The sequence below is a fragment of the Girardinichthys multiradiatus genome, chromosome X (assembly GCF_021462225.1).
Source record: "Girardinichthys multiradiatus isolate DD_20200921_A chromosome X, DD_fGirMul_XY1, whole genome shotgun sequence".
NCBI lineage: Eukaryota > Metazoa > Chordata > Actinopteri > Cyprinodontiformes > Goodeidae > Girardinichthys > Girardinichthys multiradiatus.
The window spans coordinates 18725923-18744275 of NC_061817.1; positions in this window are offsets into that span (position 1 = coordinate 18725923).

Below are 18353 nucleotides of genomic sequence, written 5' to 3' on the forward strand. Positions count from 1 at the left end.
CGGCTGGTGCTCGGGCGATCTGCCTGTCTCCACCCCAGAAGGTAGGGGACCACCTCCTGGGTCCAGGGGCTGGTTGCCACTCTGGGGTTTTGGTACCCAGACCTGGGAGTATAGAGTTTGTATGGGGAGTGTGAGTGAGTGTATGACATCTATTGTTGTGTGTCTTTACATTGGGTGTGTGGTTGTTTATATTTTTTTATGTGTTCGCATGAAGTAGGGAATGTATGATTGTGTCTGTGTGTGTGCCTATTTTTGTGTCAGGTTGGGTCTTTGGCTTCTCCCTCTCCTGGATCAGTTTAGGCCCCTCATCAAATGTGGGGCCTGCTTCCTCCCCGCCATACTTCCTGCTGGTGGCTGGTGTCTCTGCCCTCTGGTGTATTGGTGGTTCTTGGCGTCCAGGGCTAGGTGCTTTGGTGTGTGCATGCTCACTCCCGGTGACTGCTTGCCAGGGCCTGGGCCCCCTGCCTCTGCTTGGTGATGTGCTCCCGGGTCTTGGGTCTATGGGTCCATGGCTGGATCTGCTCTGGCATAGACAGCTGCCGGCAGGGCCTGTTGGCTCCTCGCTGCAGCTGCCTCAGGGCTTCTGCACTGTGGCTGCTGGGTGGTTCCCCTGGGCCTCTTCTTTGCTCTTCTTTGGGGGGTTTGCAGTAGTCCTGGTGGTGGTCCACCCAGGGTCCCCATGCTCTGGGGGGACCTTTGGATGTCTGTGGCTCAGATCTCCTCAGTGTCTGTCTCTGGTCCAGGGGGGCAGGTCTGCGGGTCCTCACACTCGCTACTGCATATTTTTTTTGAGAAACCTTATATACACAAGCAAACTCACACCTTAGATTCAGGTGTTAACAGATACGCAGATGTTCTCTTCACCCTTCTTTCTGTCCTCCATTCTCGTCTCCTTCTCTCCCCTTTTTACCTTTTTGCCCCACCTCACTCTCTTTATTACTTCTTTTTTTCATTTTTCTTTGCAGTGTCCATTGCAATTGAAATAATCCCAAAGTGGTTTCTAATAAAGTTTCTTTCATAACTATCAAGCGGAGCCTCATAGCGTTAGCCATAATTCTCCACCTGTGAAAGTAAATCTTTTGGGGTTCTTCTTGACAACAACAATTCTGAGTGCTACTCTGGCAGACAGGACACAGTGAAAAAAAAGACATATGAAAAAACTATATATTTTTAATCCATACAAACATCTGATGGATATTAACATTATTTTTCTGTATAATTAATCACTTAATTAGTCTCTTCTATTTATCTCATATCTATCTATCTATTTATCTGATATGTATCCTTGATGTTCCCAGGACACAACTTGTATCACATTTAAAAAGGTCAGGAGTATGTATTTCTTAGTGCAATTAATTATTTAATTTCAAATAGTCATTAAAATATTGTAAGAAAATTACTATGAGCTACAGATTAAATCAATGTGTAAATCTATTATTAATCCAGCTAATATATAGTTACATATACTTAGTGATTATAAACAAGACAAACTGAAGTAATAATAAATCAGGCTGAACTAATAATGAACAAACAATTTGCTTCTACTGATAAGAGAAAAAAAATGTATGAGCAAAAGCAGGAACATTTAGCAAACTGATGAAACTCTAATGGTTATTTAAACCTCATCGGGCTTTAATGAAACCTTGTAGAAATATTTCCATTTTATTCTGATTCTATCTGAGCTGAGGGACAAGTACACAGGGTTTTAAGTTCTCTCTTCAACATCTGATCCTATTCAATTAAAGGTCAACAGAATTCCCCCACCTCATGCCATGGAGACATCACTTCCTTTCTGGATCAAAGGATCTCACTCAACAGGCAGAATAAAGGTCCCTTTCCTTATCTATATGTCTGTTGAAGGAGTCCAGGCCTATCACAATTATAACTGCCCTGTGTTGCTCAGGTTGAGCTACCAAAAGATGATAAGGGCAACATGTCATCCATCTCTTAGGTGTTGCACAGAATAATCTCTCCAACAGGAATGTTTGTACAGAAGATTGTCTCAGAAATGCAGAGAAGAGGGCTTGGGAATGTAGAAACCACTGAAGCAGGCGATTTTGAAAGTAAAAAGAACAAAGGATTGGGCTTGCTGATCAGAGTAAAATGGTAAGGGCATATCTTTTGGATTAATCAAAGCTTCACACATCTCAGTCTTTGTTCTTCTTCTTCTTCTTCCAGCGTGGCATTGAGGTAAGCGGCATTTAACGTCCCACTCACACCATATCTCCTAAGTTGGAAATGTGGCTTTAACAATTATGTTGGGGCCCCAGCCATGGATAAACATTAAAGGCAGGTATGAACTTTTCTGGAACCTTTAAAAAAAATCACATTAACCTACTTCCAGCTCAGCCCAGAAGGAGGAGGAGTCAGAGCTGGAATTGAAAAAAATTTCCCCCCACGGCCTGGAAAAGAACACATTGGGACAGCAGCATTGCACGCCTTCCTGCTTGCTTGTCCAGGTAGGGAGAGCTACCTGCCACACCTTGGTCACTGAAGGAGCCAAACATGCCTTTGTCATACAGTTCGGCCTGGCCAGCTAAACATTAAATGCAACACTAGTCTTTTTAATGCCCACTAGTGGATGATCGGGACAGTTTCGCTTCTCAACTCGTCACCCTGTCTTCAGAACGGTTCACGTAAGAGGTGGTGTTTGGGCAGAGAAGATTAGTTCAGAAGGAAATTATCTAAATGCTTTAATTACGTCAGTTTTTTGTGTGTGTTAAGAAAACTCAGCTAATTGCAAGTTGACCAGCTGCTCAGCTAATGATGCGATTGGGTCAACGCTCATGCATTTTGATCCTTTTATTGCTGGTATTTTAAGATACATGTTCAACTTTAAAGAGCTATAGGCTTTCTTTTCTTAGCTTCAACCGCTAGCAGCTAAGGTAACACATGACTTATGATCGTCATCTTATGAGCCCACAGGCTTTGTCGTCACCAAGTTAAGAATCATTTATCCAGAAAGGTTATTAGTTTCCAATCTAAGAAAATAATATTTCCCTAAATATTATTTTACTAAATGTGCAGGCTAGAAAGGATTAGTTTTATTCAAAATAATAATTTTTTTAATATTTCCTTAATAATATTTCCTTAAATATTATTGTACTAAATAAAGGCAGCCAATTCAACATTATTATTCCATGTGTGTGCAGAGTTTTGCACACACATGGTTTTGCAGTCAGTAATATCAGAGCTTGGCTCACCCCTTTAACTATTGTCCTAACACCACCGCCTTATTAGGCCGGTATTCACCAGACAGCACTTAACAGACTGAATTATTACTTAATAAAATATTAAAATATTATTATTAAATAATATATTCATAATAATAATCGCAAAAATTAGGAAAAACAAATTCTAGCTAAAGATAACTTGTAACCTTTGGGAGATAATTCATGTCAAAATTTTATCAACAAATGAGGTGTTCTCACACAAAACCTTAGAAAAATTATCCCTGGTCAGCAAACCCGTGAAAACATGTCAAAAATTCTCATCATATTAGCATTCAAAACCAGTCTAAGCATCAAATTCATAACTATCCATGGACAGCAGAAATACTGAAGTGTGACCGAATCATTATTAAGAATCAGAGCTAAAATAAAATAATCATAGAAATAATTCAACTGTCTAGTTTTTTCAAAACGCATAAAACCTCACCCACTTGCTCTTTTTATCTGTGGCCCTCAGAGCCTTCAGCTGTGCTTCACTTTACCAAATATTTCCTGCAAGCTGAAATTGGGAATGACAGTCTGGATGACTTTAGAAGCAAATAAAAAAGATAAAAATGTCACACATGAGGCTTTTTGTTAATCTGAGGATGAATAAAACCAGCTAAGAAAAATATTCAAAACAGTATGAGATGGAGAAACATTTTACCCATCTATAGCATTTTTTCCTCATAAGAATTGAACTGCCTCTTTAATTCAGGTCAATTCTCACAGCATATGAGAAATAAGCAACCAGACATTTGCCAGGAGGTGCCTCGGCAGGAATTGCACAGCAAATTGCAAACATTTCAGGTGAGCTTGTTTTGGGGGTTGACAAATCATATAAATTGTGATTTTTCCCTAACTGATGTGTTTTTGGTTATAACAACTCTATAACAGCATAAAAGCAGCCTTCATAAATCAGAACAGCCATAACACACAATAGAACATTGCCACAAAACAAAAATGTAGAATGAGAAATAAGCAGATAATTACTGGGTTGTCCTCTGAAATGGGACTGAGAATGACAGTAATCAATTAGAGCTATAATGAGTCTCAATTTGAAAGATAATCATTGAAGGTTACATGCTGGATTTCTTCTTTTTCAGTTTATTTAAAAGGATGTATAACTTTGGAGACTTTATGAATTAGACTGTAACGTTACCAAACTTAGACCTTTAAAAAAAAAACATGATAATCTTACTGTTGGAACCACATTTTCTTTTCTGACTCAAATCACCTAGAGTTATTAGATTGTAGAGGTGTTTTGTAGGACCAACATGCAAACAGGAGCGTGGGAGCTCCATGGTGATTTGAATATTTAATAATTACTCAACAGGTAAACTTACACTGAAACGTAGGACACAGGACATGGGCAGAGTACTAACAAGGAGCAGGCTGGCAAAATGTCATGGACAGGCTTGATATGGTTTTTACATACATGTCCTTGGTATTTGGTAGAATTGCCTTTCACACTATATGACTTGGGTCAAATGTTGTAGATCCCCTTCCACAAGCTTCTCAAAATTTTCTGCAATCCCACTTTGTAACTAAGTCTGCTGTCTGCTTCGTATTATTGTTGCAGATAGAAATCATTGAGTTAATCCTAACTGATCTAAAAAAATGTTTTGTTTGATTTATCATCAGATAGAGAAAAAAGGGTCATGTGTCTTCTCATACAGTGTATGTAAACACCTGGTTTTAACTATAAATAAAGAAAATAATTGGTAAGGGTACAGCTCAAACTTCTTTACTCCTGTTTCCAATGAAATAACTCCCAGTGCATTTCTGTTTTAGTTGGATCCAGCTCTGACTGATCTCAGTGTCCTCCCACTGTGGATCCTAACCAGTTGAGCAGCCCCCGGTTGTTGTCAGAGGAGGCATCAATCCAACTTGTTTTCAGCCCTTCATCTAGTCATGATTCCCATGGTCTGCTGTGTTTAGCCTTACCTTTTATGCCCTCACCAAAGGTTCTCTCTCAAGCACGCTTCATTTGCAGCCACTCTCCGCATGAAATAAGAGCTTGAATGATCTGAACCTAAAATGCACTTTAAACCTACTGGTTTTAATACCACATAGGAATGTGTACTTCTGACCAGTAGGCAAAGGCATCAGGGCCAAGAGGCAATATACTAATTAAAGTTTTCTGATGGTGAATCTTTTAAATATCTATACCTTGGAGATACACAAAAGAACATTTTCTATCAGAGGTAGGCAGTTACACACTTTCAGTCCTTTACTTGCTTCAGAAAAATAGTCTTTGTACTCGTACTAGTACTCGTCGTCTTCTGCTTTATCTGGGACCGGGTCGCGGGGGCAGCAGACTCAGCAGAGATGCCCAGACGTCCCTCTCTCCAGACACCTCCTCCAGCTCCTCCGGGGGGAGCCCAAGGCGTTCCCAGGCCAGCCGAGAGACATAGTCCCTCCAGCGTGTCCTGGGTCATCCCCTGGGCCTCCTTCCGGTGGGACGTGCCTGGAACACCTCCCGAGGAAGGCGTCCAGGAGGCATCCGGTATAGATGCCCGAGCCACCTCAACTGGCTCCTCTCAATGTGGAGGAGTAGCGGCTCTACTCCGTGCCCCTCCCAGATGGCCGAGCTCCTCGCCCTATCTCTAAGGGAGTGCCCGGCCACCCTACGGAGGAAGCTCGTTTCAGCCGCTTGTATCCGGGATCTCGTTCTTTCGGTCATGACCCAAAGTTCATGGCCATAGGTGAGGGTAGGAACGTAGACCGACCGGTAAATCGAGAGCTTCGCTTTTCGGCTCAGCTCTCTCTTCTTGGTGAATAGTCTTTGTATCTTATTTAAAACATAAATAATGACATACTTACCCAAATTTTCTTTCATGCACCTGTATAACGTCCATTGACTGTATTTGTCATTAAAACTCACATTACTACTCGTTTCACCATACTCATGTGGTGCTCATCTATTCACATGAGAGATGGTCTCAGCTAACATTTAGCTTTGTGTGTCAGCATTGGGTACATCTGTTGGCATCCCGGAAGGTGTGTAAAAAGCCTGAAAGTAAATTAACTGCAGCATAAACTTACCCTGATAAAATTAAAATAATTCCTTCAATATGAGTGCAGTGATTGAGTGGGGGAACAAGACCCACAATAACAGATGTCTTTTTCAAAATCACTGGAGAGTTAATGTAGCAAAAGCATTTCTTATTCTTTACTTACTTAAAGTGATCAGAGTGCCAAGAATCATTTAATGAAGTCCACGACTTTCTGTTTAGTTTAAAATATGATGTCATGAAAATGTGCTCTTTCTTAGACACTCTTGAAAATGGGAAAGACAAGAAAAAATGTCATTCATGTGAGGCCGATGTGTGTTGAAGAAAGTAGCTTCTTGCCCACACTTGCCTTTATCTACCATTAGAACAATAATTAAATGTTGAAACAGCTGGAACTGTGTCAAAGCAGTGTAAAGTAGGAGTCATGTTTATCTTTACATTACACACAGCAAGGAGGATGTGAAGGGCTTTTTTGAGCTATTCTAGCTGAAGAAGCTGAACTAAAGATTTCTCACCAAAATATCACTGCAGACATTTCCTTATTACATTTCTTAAAAGAAGCTTGTTGTTTTTCTTCTTCTCCTCAGATTGTGGCTATTGTTGTTCTTGCATGCGCACACACGCAGCCGGGACACAGAAATGTGGGATACTACCTCTGCAGATACCTCTACCTGACCCTAGTGGGCGGGTGCCTATGACAAAAACCACAAACATCAATGGATGTTTTTGGGATTTTATGTGACAGACCAGCACAAAGCACTGCATCATTGTGAAGTGGAATGAAGATGATACATGGTTTTTAAAAAGCACCCTTGACTACTTTACTTTAAAACCACCTTTTATTGCACTTGTCTCTTGAGCCATGTCTCTTGCAGCTTTGCACATGTAGAAACAGAAATACTGTCTCTTTCATTCTTGTAAAATAACTCAGATTGTCAGATTGGAAAGTACAGGTCCTTCTCAAAATATTAGCATATTGTGATAAAGTTAATTATTTTCCATAATGTCATGATGAAAATTTAAATTTTTTTTAGATTCATTGCACACTAACTGAAATATTTCAGGTCTTTTATTGTCTTAATACAGATGATTTTGGCATACAGCCCATGAAAACCCAAAATTCCTATCTCACAAAATTAGCATATCATTAAAAGGGTCTCTAAACGAGCTATGAACCTAATCATCTGAATCAACGAGTTAACTCTAAACACCTGCAAAAGATTCCTGAGGCCTTTAAAACTCCCAGCCTGGTTCATCACTCAAAACCCCAATCATGGGTAAGACTGCCGACCTGACCGCTGTCCAGAAGGCCACTATTGACACCCTCAAGCAAGAGGGTAAGACACAGAAAGAAATTTCTGAACGAATAGGCTGTTCCCAGAGTGCTGTATCAAGGCACCTCAGTGGGAAGTCTGTGGGAAGGAAAAAGTGTGGCAGAAAACGCTGCACAACGAGAAGAGGTGACCGGACCCTGAGGAAGATTGTGGAGAAGGGCCGATTCCAGACCTTGGGGGACCTGCGGAAGCAGTGGACTGAGTCTGGAGTAGAAACATCCAGAGCCACCGTGCACAGGCGTGTGCAGGAAATGGGCTACAGGTGCCGCATTCCCCAGGTCAAGCCACTTTTGAACCAGAAACAGCGGCAGAAGCGCCTGACCTGGGCTACAGAGAAGCAGCACTGGACTGTTGCTCAGTGGTCCAAAGTACTTTTTTCGGATGAAAGCAAATTCTGCATGTCATTCAGAAATCAAGGTGCTAGAGTCTGGAGGAAGACTGGGGAGAAGGAAATGCCAACATGCCAGAAGTCCAGTGTCAAGTACCCACAGTCAGTGATGGTCTGGGTGCCGTGTCAGCTGCTGGTGTTGGTCCACTGTGTTTTATCAAGGGCAGGGTCAATGCAGCTAGCTATCAGGAGATTTTGGAGCACTTCATGCTTCCATCTGCTGAAAAGCTTTATGGAGATGAAGATTTCATTTTTCAGCATGACCTGGCACCTGCTCACAGTGCCAAAACCACTGGTAAATGGTTTACTGACCATGGTATCACTGTGCTCAATTGGCCTGCCAACTCTCCTGACCTGAACCCCATAGAGAATCTGTGGGATATTGTGAAGAGAACATTGAGAGACTCAAAACCCAACACTCTGGATGAGCTAAAGGCCGCTATCGAAGCATCCTGGTCCTCCATAAGACCTCAGCAGTGCCACAGGCTGATTGCCTCCATGCCACGCCGCATTGAAGCAGTCATTTCTGCAAAAGGATTCCCGACCAAGTATTGAGTGCATAACTGTACATGATTATTTGAAGGTTGACATTTTTGTATTAAAAACACTTTTCTTTTATTGGTCGGATGAAATATGCTAATTTTGTGAGATAGGAATTTTGGGTTTTCATGAGCTGTATGCCAAAATCATCCGTATTAAGACAATAAAAGACCTGAAATATTTCAGTTAGTGTGCAATGAATCTAAAATATATGAATGTTAAATTTTCATCATGACATTATGGAAAATAATGAACTTTATCACAATATTCTAATATTTTGAGAAGGACCTGTATCTGTGAACATCAGTTTTCAAGTCTGGTCACATAGTCTTAAGCAGATTCACGCCTTGACCTTGACTGGGCTATTCTAACACATAAATATATAGTTTGATCGAAACCACCACAGTGTAGCTCTGGGTGTATGTTTAAAATGGTTGTTTCCTTAGTTTCCTTCCACTTTCCTTCCCTCACAATTATTCAATTTTGGTCTAGCACCTAAAATCCCAATAAAATACATTGAAGTTTGTGGTCGTAAGGTGATAACATGTAAAAAGGTTCAAGGTATATGAATATTTTTGCAAGAATCAAATATTTAATTTTGATGTTTTTAGTGTTGGCCTGTATGTAAAATTGTATATAAAGCAGACAAAATTCACTCAGTACTGTTATTATAACTGTTAGTCTAACTGTAAGGTTTTAGAAATGACTTATGAACTATAACTACTATTTTCCTTTTTTGAAACAGGCAGACTTTGCAAAAGCAAAATACTAAACATGTTGATACAACCAAGAGTGATCAGGCATGCAGCTGTAAGGGGATAAACACTATGACATAATGAGCTAGTGGCAATTGCCTAGAAACAGATAACCACACACAAACGCAAACCCATATTGGCTTATGTAAAGGTCATGCCTCCTCTCCTGATTGCTAATCTGATATTAGCTTTGATATCATCATCATGCTGCTCAGTCAAGGTTCTGTTATTGTTGCAACTTAAATCTGCTGGAGGCATTCCCAAAATAACTGGCTCAGTATCATAGGGAGTGTTTGTATTTGCACCAAATAAGGTAAGAAAAGTGTGAATGAATTGTCAGGTCATGCCAAGTAAGAGACTGTAAAATGCAAATTCTTTGGTGGAAAGGATATTTCACAATTATTGTCACCTAAGCATGGTGGTGATGTTTTTTTGAGGCTTTAATAAATTCTATCAAAACTTTTTTTTTTTTATATAATGTGGTATTTATCTTATGCAGTTTAAAAAACAAACAAATTAATGAAAAAGTGCAATAACCTGGTTGCTTAGTGTGCACAACCTTAAACCTGAAAGATTGATAACGCACATTTGATTCAATTTCAGCATTCAGTCTTCGTTGGTAGGAGACTATCACCATCCCATGTCTTGATTCAATAATATTTGCCCCATGTACCTCACAAAAGTTTCCCAAATCTGTCAGACTGTGAGGACTTAGAATTAGCTCTGGGCTCTGTCTAAACCATTGCAAAATAGATGTCACCTGAAGATTTGGGGTCAAATCTGACTGGCATTTGAAACTGTTAATAATTTCATCCACGTTAATAAAACACCCAGTTCTTCTAAAGAAAAGTAAGGCTGGATCATGATGCTGCCACACCATCTTTCACAGGAGAATTTTGTCTTTCAACTCATCCTTAGTCCAGACATTTGGATAGAGAAGACTGTTGTCACACATACAACACAACCATCAGTTGTTTTAAACATATGCAACTCTTTCAGTGTTGTTGTCAGCCTCTCTGACCTTTCCCAGTCTAATTTATTTTCATTTTTGTACCTTTGGGTAACTAGTTTTTGATGTCCCTGTTTATTTAATTTCTTGCTGTCTTCCATGTGCCACGGTGTGTATTTAATGCTGTGAAATGTTGTGTTTCTCACTGATACTGCTGTGTAGTTAGACCCTTTTGATGCTTTGTAACCTTTCTGTCTATAGTTATATATACTATACTATACTATACTATACTATACTATACTATACTATACTATACTATACTATACTATACTATACTATACTATACTATACTATACTATACTATACTATACTATACTATACTATACTATACTATACTATACTATACTATACTATACTATACTATACTATACTATATCTATATTATATATACTATACTATCTAACTATATATACTATACTATACTATACTATCAGACAGGAAACATTTTTTCACAAAGGTGGTTTATCTTACGCCATTGACAAAGTTCAGTGACCTGTTCAGTAACTGCTGCTTTCTGGTTTCAGATGGTGTCTGGGAGGAAGAATACAGGAGTTAACAACTGCTCAATGGAAGGTGAGTATGGTAAAAAGTAAGTAGAATGTGCTTTGCTCTTATCAGCAGGGGAATGTGCACAGAGGAAGGTGGTTCCGGAGGTGGGTAAGGTTATAGAAGTAGCTTGGAAACAAAAAGGACAAGTATCTAAAAGGTTAAACAACTGAGATTACAACAGGAACCTTGATTATATGATTATGGTCGATCATCAGGCAGAAAGTGGACGTCAGTGAGCTCCTGTTATCCACAGCAGCCTAATCAGTGGACTGCAGTCAGGTGTGTGTGCTACAGTCTGCCTGGCTATGCCCACTGATGGAAAAGCAAGCACACACACACAGACACACAACAACACACATGCCGGAGCCATAACAGAGTATCATTGTACCTTTAGATGCACTGAAAGCATAGTTTAAATTTATTTGTCTTTAGCAGTTATAAAGTTCCCCTTTTTTTTAATTTACGGAACTTAACCACACAATTATTAAACCTAAACCTCTGTTTTTTCTGAAATGAACATTGATTTCCAGTCCATCAGTCTTTCTCTGCAATAGTCTAAAGGGCTCCCTCCACCCTTATAAATACTAGGGCACTATGTCACATGAAAAAGGCATCCTAACTCACAGAAAAGGTATTCTCCCCTACGGCTAAGATGCACCAGCTGCTCACCTCATGCTGTCACGAAAAAGACGTATGTTCTTTCTCCTGCGAGGCGGCCCGGAGTTCATGCAGACCCGTTCCACCTCTGCAGTTCAACCTTGGCAGATACTGTAAATTTCCTTCACCTCTGCTTAATGTCTCCAGCGAGCAGCATCCTGTAAAAGCCAAAGGAGCCATAGCTGCTCATGTTATGTTTCACATAAGTGTGACAGACAGAGAGACAAACGCGAGCAGAGATTAATTTAGTTTGACACATATGAGGTCACATCCCTGACAGTTAAAGATGTGGAGATTCAGTAGGATTTTATCTCTAAGATGCAGCCTTGAAAATGGGCTTGGTCTCACAAGAATTGTATGTAAAATAAATTAAAAAGCCAAGAACAAGAAAATACGGAAATATGACAAAGTAGAATTTTCCAGTATAATTAAAACACACTTTAGAAAAACAAAAAGGAGAAAGGAATGACAAGAAACAATGCAAATTGAAGACCACAGGTTGCATGCAGACAATTAGTATCTGACTATTACACAACAGGACTCAGGAAAAGTGACAAATGCCTGTCAATTTGTCTCCTAGCTCAATTTATTTTATTTTATCCTATCCTACACAGTATGTTTCACACTATTTGGCGGGTTTAGACATTAGTAACTATCTAGTAAAAGACAGAATAAAATCAGATCTCATAATAAACCTTATCCTCCCACAGTGCTCAGTACAGGTTTTTGCTGGCTTCCTGGCTGTAAAGTTTATACCATTTTTCATAAGACAGAAATGGTACACACTTCTGGAAAATGAAGTAGGAGAAGTATTTTTTATTTCCATAAGTAGAGTTTTTGGGTTTTACATATATTTTGTTTAGATGGAAACGTTTTGAGCAATTAGCATCTTGCCCCTGTGAAGACAGAAGTCAGACAGGAAAAATACAGAGGAACTCTCATGGAGGAGTTAGGTAAACAGCTGCTCCTATAAGAGTTGGTGTAAAAACACCCATCTAATACAGCTCAAACTACTAGCTAGCTACCAGCTAACTACTAGCTACCCACACCCAAAAGTTATTCAAGCACATTCATTTTTGCTTCAGGAACCTCTAAAAAAAGAAGGGAAGTAGAGAAAATCTGAAGACAACGCTAAATACAATTAGCACACAAACTAATGATGTAATTCTCTTAATTGTTTACTTTAAGACTATAGTTATATGTTCAGTAAGTGGATAGTATTGTGTCCTACATTTTACGAGAGAAAAAAACAGCCAATATGTAAACAACGTAGTTTGCTGTTTACTGCTGATATGCAAGGCAGCCATATTTCCACTTCTGAGTAAAAGTGGAGCACATAATTAAGTCACATTCTTAAACCATAAATGCAGTGCTATATGACAAAACTGTTTTTGTTTTCTATTTTTGTTGTTTTTATTTTGTCAATGTAGGCCCTACCCAACAACCTGATTAAATTCAAGTACTGTTGTACTATTATTTTATGTCTGTCAAGATGATGGTAGTTTTTAACTGTGGTTGAAAAACACTGTACTAGCAGTTATAAGAAGAATCTATATAACGTAGATTTACATGGCTTCAACTTAGAGACTGATGTTTTCTCATCTGGTGTCTACAGCAGTTTAGAAACTCATGAAAAAACCCACTTTACACAACCACTCATTAAAAAGGTCCCTGTGTTGCAATAACCTGAAAGAATCTAAACCTAAAAATCCTTTTTTCTTTAGCAATGTTAAATTGCACATTCCATGAAGGAAATCATGAAGAGGGAAACCTTGCACTAGTGAAATACATACATAAAAACATGCAAACATGTAAGACAGTGGTCTTTGTCAGTACAGATGCCTATAGAGACTGCACCTACTTTCATACTTTGGATTTATGTCAAAATTTCTAGGTGTCTCTGGGTATTTCTATACCCACATTGTCTGTCTATTTCCCACTCACACACAAATTCAAACACACTTGGATGTTCCTTGACCTACCGTGCTTCTTTTGCTGGGTTGAGGTTGCCATGGGAACATCTTTGACAGTTTTCAGCTCACACATTACACACATAAAAAAATCACTCAGCAGGCAGAGAAAGTAGACATTGGAAGGAGAAAATAGGGAGTGGCTCCCTTTTACAAGCTGTGGAGGACTGATGGATGGGGCAAGAATATATCTCTGGGTGTAACATGTTAGCCTCTTCATAATTCATCATGGTTCCTGGTTGCAGGATCTACCTAATTTCAATAGTTGTACACTTATGCTTAGTTTTATTTCTGTTAAATTTCAAATATTGTTTCTTGTTTTGCTTTGGCTCACACATAATACTAAAGAGCATCATGGTAAACTGTCTGTGCCTTTTGAGTTTGGAACAACAACATACATGCAGTAAATAAGGTGATTAAATAGGGACATCCAGTGCTGTCAAAGAAAACGTTTAACTAGTGCGCACAACAATATGTGCTAGCAAAGTGAAGCCTCAGACTAAAAATTTCAGGCCTCAACACACTTTTTGGTATGCACATGAACAAACCATCGGCATCTTGCAGATAGCTTTACTACTTATGTCGGCCAAGTCCCAGCATTTAACTTACCTCCGGCAAATGATTCCATCATTTTAACAAATTATCCAACTGTTTGGTACAAAACAGAGCCATCTACAACTGGATGTTTAGCAAGGAGCATGCTTCAACTCATACCCTGCAGAGGAACACTTTGTACCCACTTTCTCTTATCTTCACATCTACTGCAAGGAAATGTGGTTATATTCCACCAGTGAAAAGACTTAGTTATTTCAGTTTGATTTTTGGGGGAAAGGGTCAACTATTCTAACAGGGTTCAGAACAAAAATTGAACTGGGTAATACAAAGTCACACAATTCAATTCAATCATACATCAAACGATTTATCTCTATAATTCAAGAAAACAATAAACTACAAACAGAAATAAGCTGATATGCAATAGTTGTATCACAACGGTACCAAATGGTTTGTTTATGGGTACAACTAGATAGAAGAAAGGAAAGAAATTGTAATGAAATGGGGGTACAGAATAGTCAGAGGGATGCATTCACCAATGCTTTCCTTGCTACAAGCAAGGTTAATACAAAACATAACTCATCATGAAGTTAACTAACTTTACCACTATAATTTGTGTTACCAAAGAAAATATACAGTGATCATAAAGCAATCATAAACATCAGCCAGTGTGTCACTACTATCATCTTTCTGGATTTGTTTTTCTGGCCCTCAGAGATAAATGACCGTGTCACGTCCCGAGTACCTACTTCATCCAAATGTAATGTCTTGATTCAGTGAAGTAAATACTGTATGTTGCTTTAATCTGTTTGTATGTACATTGTACCATAAACACTATAATGCCTAAAGTATTTGTCCATCTGCTTTTTTATGTACAGGATCTTTGATGACATCCTATTCTTAATCTATAAGGTCCAATTTATTGATGGACCCACCTTTGCCAGTAATAGCAGCTTTAACTATTCTGTAAACATCTTTCACAAGGTCTAGGGATGTGTTCATAGTAAGATGACAAAACCAGAACTGCAGCCTCTGCTCTAATCCATCCCAAAGGTTGAGGTCAGGACTTTGGGCAGGCCAGTCAAGTTTCCCCACACCAAACTTTATACAGCTGCAGTCATGGATGTGATTGGAACACTAAAATTCATTTATTTCATGGTGTGACCCAATATTTTTAGTCTATGTACATGTATTTGAGGAATGGTACTGACTAGACAGAAGGTATTTTCAAACCCAATCAGACATTCAAGAAAACAATGAAAACGTAAAGTCCCTCATAAACTACCTTTCTTAAATTTCCTATTGAGAGAATAGCCCAAATATATTACAGCAGCTTAATACATTTAAGCTATCATGATGTGTTACTAAGAGATCCCCTGTAAAAGTGCACTGACAACATACCTGTATTACTTAATTTAAATAAAAACTAAAATGTAAAATAAATATTTGTTATTATCATTTTCATTGTCTGGGAGGGCTAAGGACCTGTCCAGTATAGGGCTTTGTGACTCCCAGAAGGATGTGTAGGTCATTAACATCATGACTGATACCATATAGTCTGTTAGGCTGGGCCTCTAAATAAAAGGTAAAAATCTACGAGGAGGCAGCATGTGTTTTGGTTAGTCACACACATAAACATACACCTACACAGAGTAATAAAAGCTTGTTGTTTCTTTTAATAAGGGGGCGTACCTCCTCAGTATTCTCTTATGTCTCTCAGAAGGTCTTCAAGTGAACCTGACCCTGGGGGGGCTCTTGTAAAGGTTAGCCCTGCTGTGAATCCCCGGTGGGAGCACATCAGACAAACACTGGGGCATCAAAAGCTGAGCGGTGGGATCTCACGGTGGGACATCACAGACTCAGAAAGTCTGGCTGAGAAGGAGGATGATGACGGCTAGGATAAGAGAAAGCAGTGGAGGAAGCAAGGGATGCAAGGCTTAAGAGTAGATAGATGTGAGCTGAAAATGGGACTGTTCCACATGTGGTTTGCACCTGGTCAATGCAGTTATACACCCCTTTTAGTCTGGCATGATCAGTAAGTAAAATGGTAAATCTGACCTCTTAAATATGAAAAATAATCACAATATGTGACTGACACATCAGATTTGCAAGATCTGCATAGCTGCCTGGTCTTTGACTGAGCCATTTCTAGCATTTTGCTATATTCCACTGTGGCTGGGAGTTTCTTTAAAGTTTAAACCTCCATCCCAGTCTCAAGTCTTTTATAGCCTCTAACATGGTTTCTTCCAGCATTACTCTGCTTTTAGCTCCACCCATTTTCCAAGAACTCTGACCAGCTTCCCCATACCTGCTGAGGAAATGTATCCCTGAAGCACAATGTTTTTACTGCCATGTTTCACAGTGGGGACAATGTGTTTAGAGAGATCTACAGTGTTTGTTTTCTGACACATATAATTAAAAAAAAGGTCAATGAGTTCAGATTTGGTCTCATATAGCCAAGCACCTTCTTCCTCACGTGTTTTACATCCCTACATGGCTTATATCAATCTGCAAACAGGGCTTCTCATCACTTTCTCTCAACAATTGCTTTCTTCTTGCCACTCTTCCATAGAGACAAGATCTGTGAGTGCATGACTAAAAGTTGATCTGTCAACAGATTCTCACACCTGAGCTCTAGATCTCTCCTTCAAGTTACCATAACTGTCATGGCTGCTTCTGTGGTTACTTCTCTTCTTCCCCAGTCTGTCAGTTTAGGTGGATGGTCATGTATTGGTAGATTTGTAGTCGTGCCATACTACTTGCATGTTGTGAGTTGAAGAATTGTCAGATGTTCAAAGCAATTTACTACTTAGATAGCTTCAGAGTGAAGGGGTCGAAAAAGACGCTTGAATGTTTATTTGTAAAACAAAATCAAACCACATATCATTTTCTTTTTTTATCAGAATTCTGCACTTTTTTGTTTTTTTGTCACATACAATCCCAAAAAAATTATTATAAGTAGAAATGTAGAAAGTTTTTTTCTAAAACTTTCATTTAGTTTATCTGTAAATATTCTGATGGTTATTTAACTCAGCCCTTCTGTTTATCTCACATAATAAAAAAAAATCATTTTCATAAAGAGCAAAGATGGTCTAAAGGTCTAAATTACCTTTTTTGAGGAAAAAAATGACGATCATCAGCATAAATCATACATTTTAAAAGTAAACAAAGCGTGACTCATAAGACTAAAACCATCCTGTTGCTGCCTGATTCCAGAAGCAAAATGATGTAAAGAAATGTACAAAAAAATGGGAGAGATGAGGAGAACGACAACATTCCAATGCCTACGCCACTGGTGAAAAATAAACCAGAGCCTTGTGGTGAAGGGGGGGTAATATTATCCACATCTCCCTGCTGCCTGTCACACTCTGCTGTGGGCAGTGATGTCACTCTGTCCTGCACGTCACAGAAGTACTGTATGCAAACACTCATGGAGCATGTAGAGAGCAGCGCTCACACATGCTGCACATCCCTCAATAGTAAGTGTACAAAGCCAAGGATTACTCATCCATTTAAGGTAAATAGTTTCTGGTATTTCCTATATAGGATGAAGTAAATGGATGAATACAAATAATGCTGGTGTTTTACTAATTGAATTCAACAAGATGCTTGTGTGTTCTCCCTAAAAATTGGATGAGATGAGAAACTGCTTTGCACCCACACTTACGCTCTGCCTCACTGCTGGCATTTGATGTCACGTCACACCGTGTCCCTGTTTTCAACTCCACTCAGCACTTTTTTATTCCTTCCCTATAAATAGTCTTCCATGCAAGCCAGCCCATATCATCTCCCTGCCTTATTTTATCCGGCTGAGATCAGGCTCACCTTATACTTCATGTACAGCATGCCATGATGGAGAGGGAGCCATGATGCCAAATAGCTGTGTTGGGTCTGAAAACGCTTAGCCCAGCCCATCAAAGGAAAATACTGCAGTACCTCAATGGGAGGGCAAGGACGCTCCTACCGTGACCAGAGGAGGCTTTTCAATCACAGTGGGGGAAACACCATGTACTGCAGTGTAGGTGGGCTACAGCACCCTGTTGCCTCCTTCTATAAATTCAACATGAATTTGAATAGATGAACAGTTAACATTCCAGAAAAAACATGAATTAATTATTTTTAAAATCTAAAATAATTTGTCTTCCTGTGAACTAACACACTCGCTCTAGCTGTTCATTATATCAAACATTTTTATTTGCTGATGTAATTTGCATTTATTTAAAGATTTCTGAGGAGGGTAAAGAAGCTGGGAGCAGTCTGGGAATCAGAATCTCCCACACTGCAGGGAAAACAAAGCTTCAAAGTGTGTATGTTTTGAGGTGTGCATCCTTTACTATGGGGCGGTTTTAGCCTCGTGGAGTAAAATTAAAAGG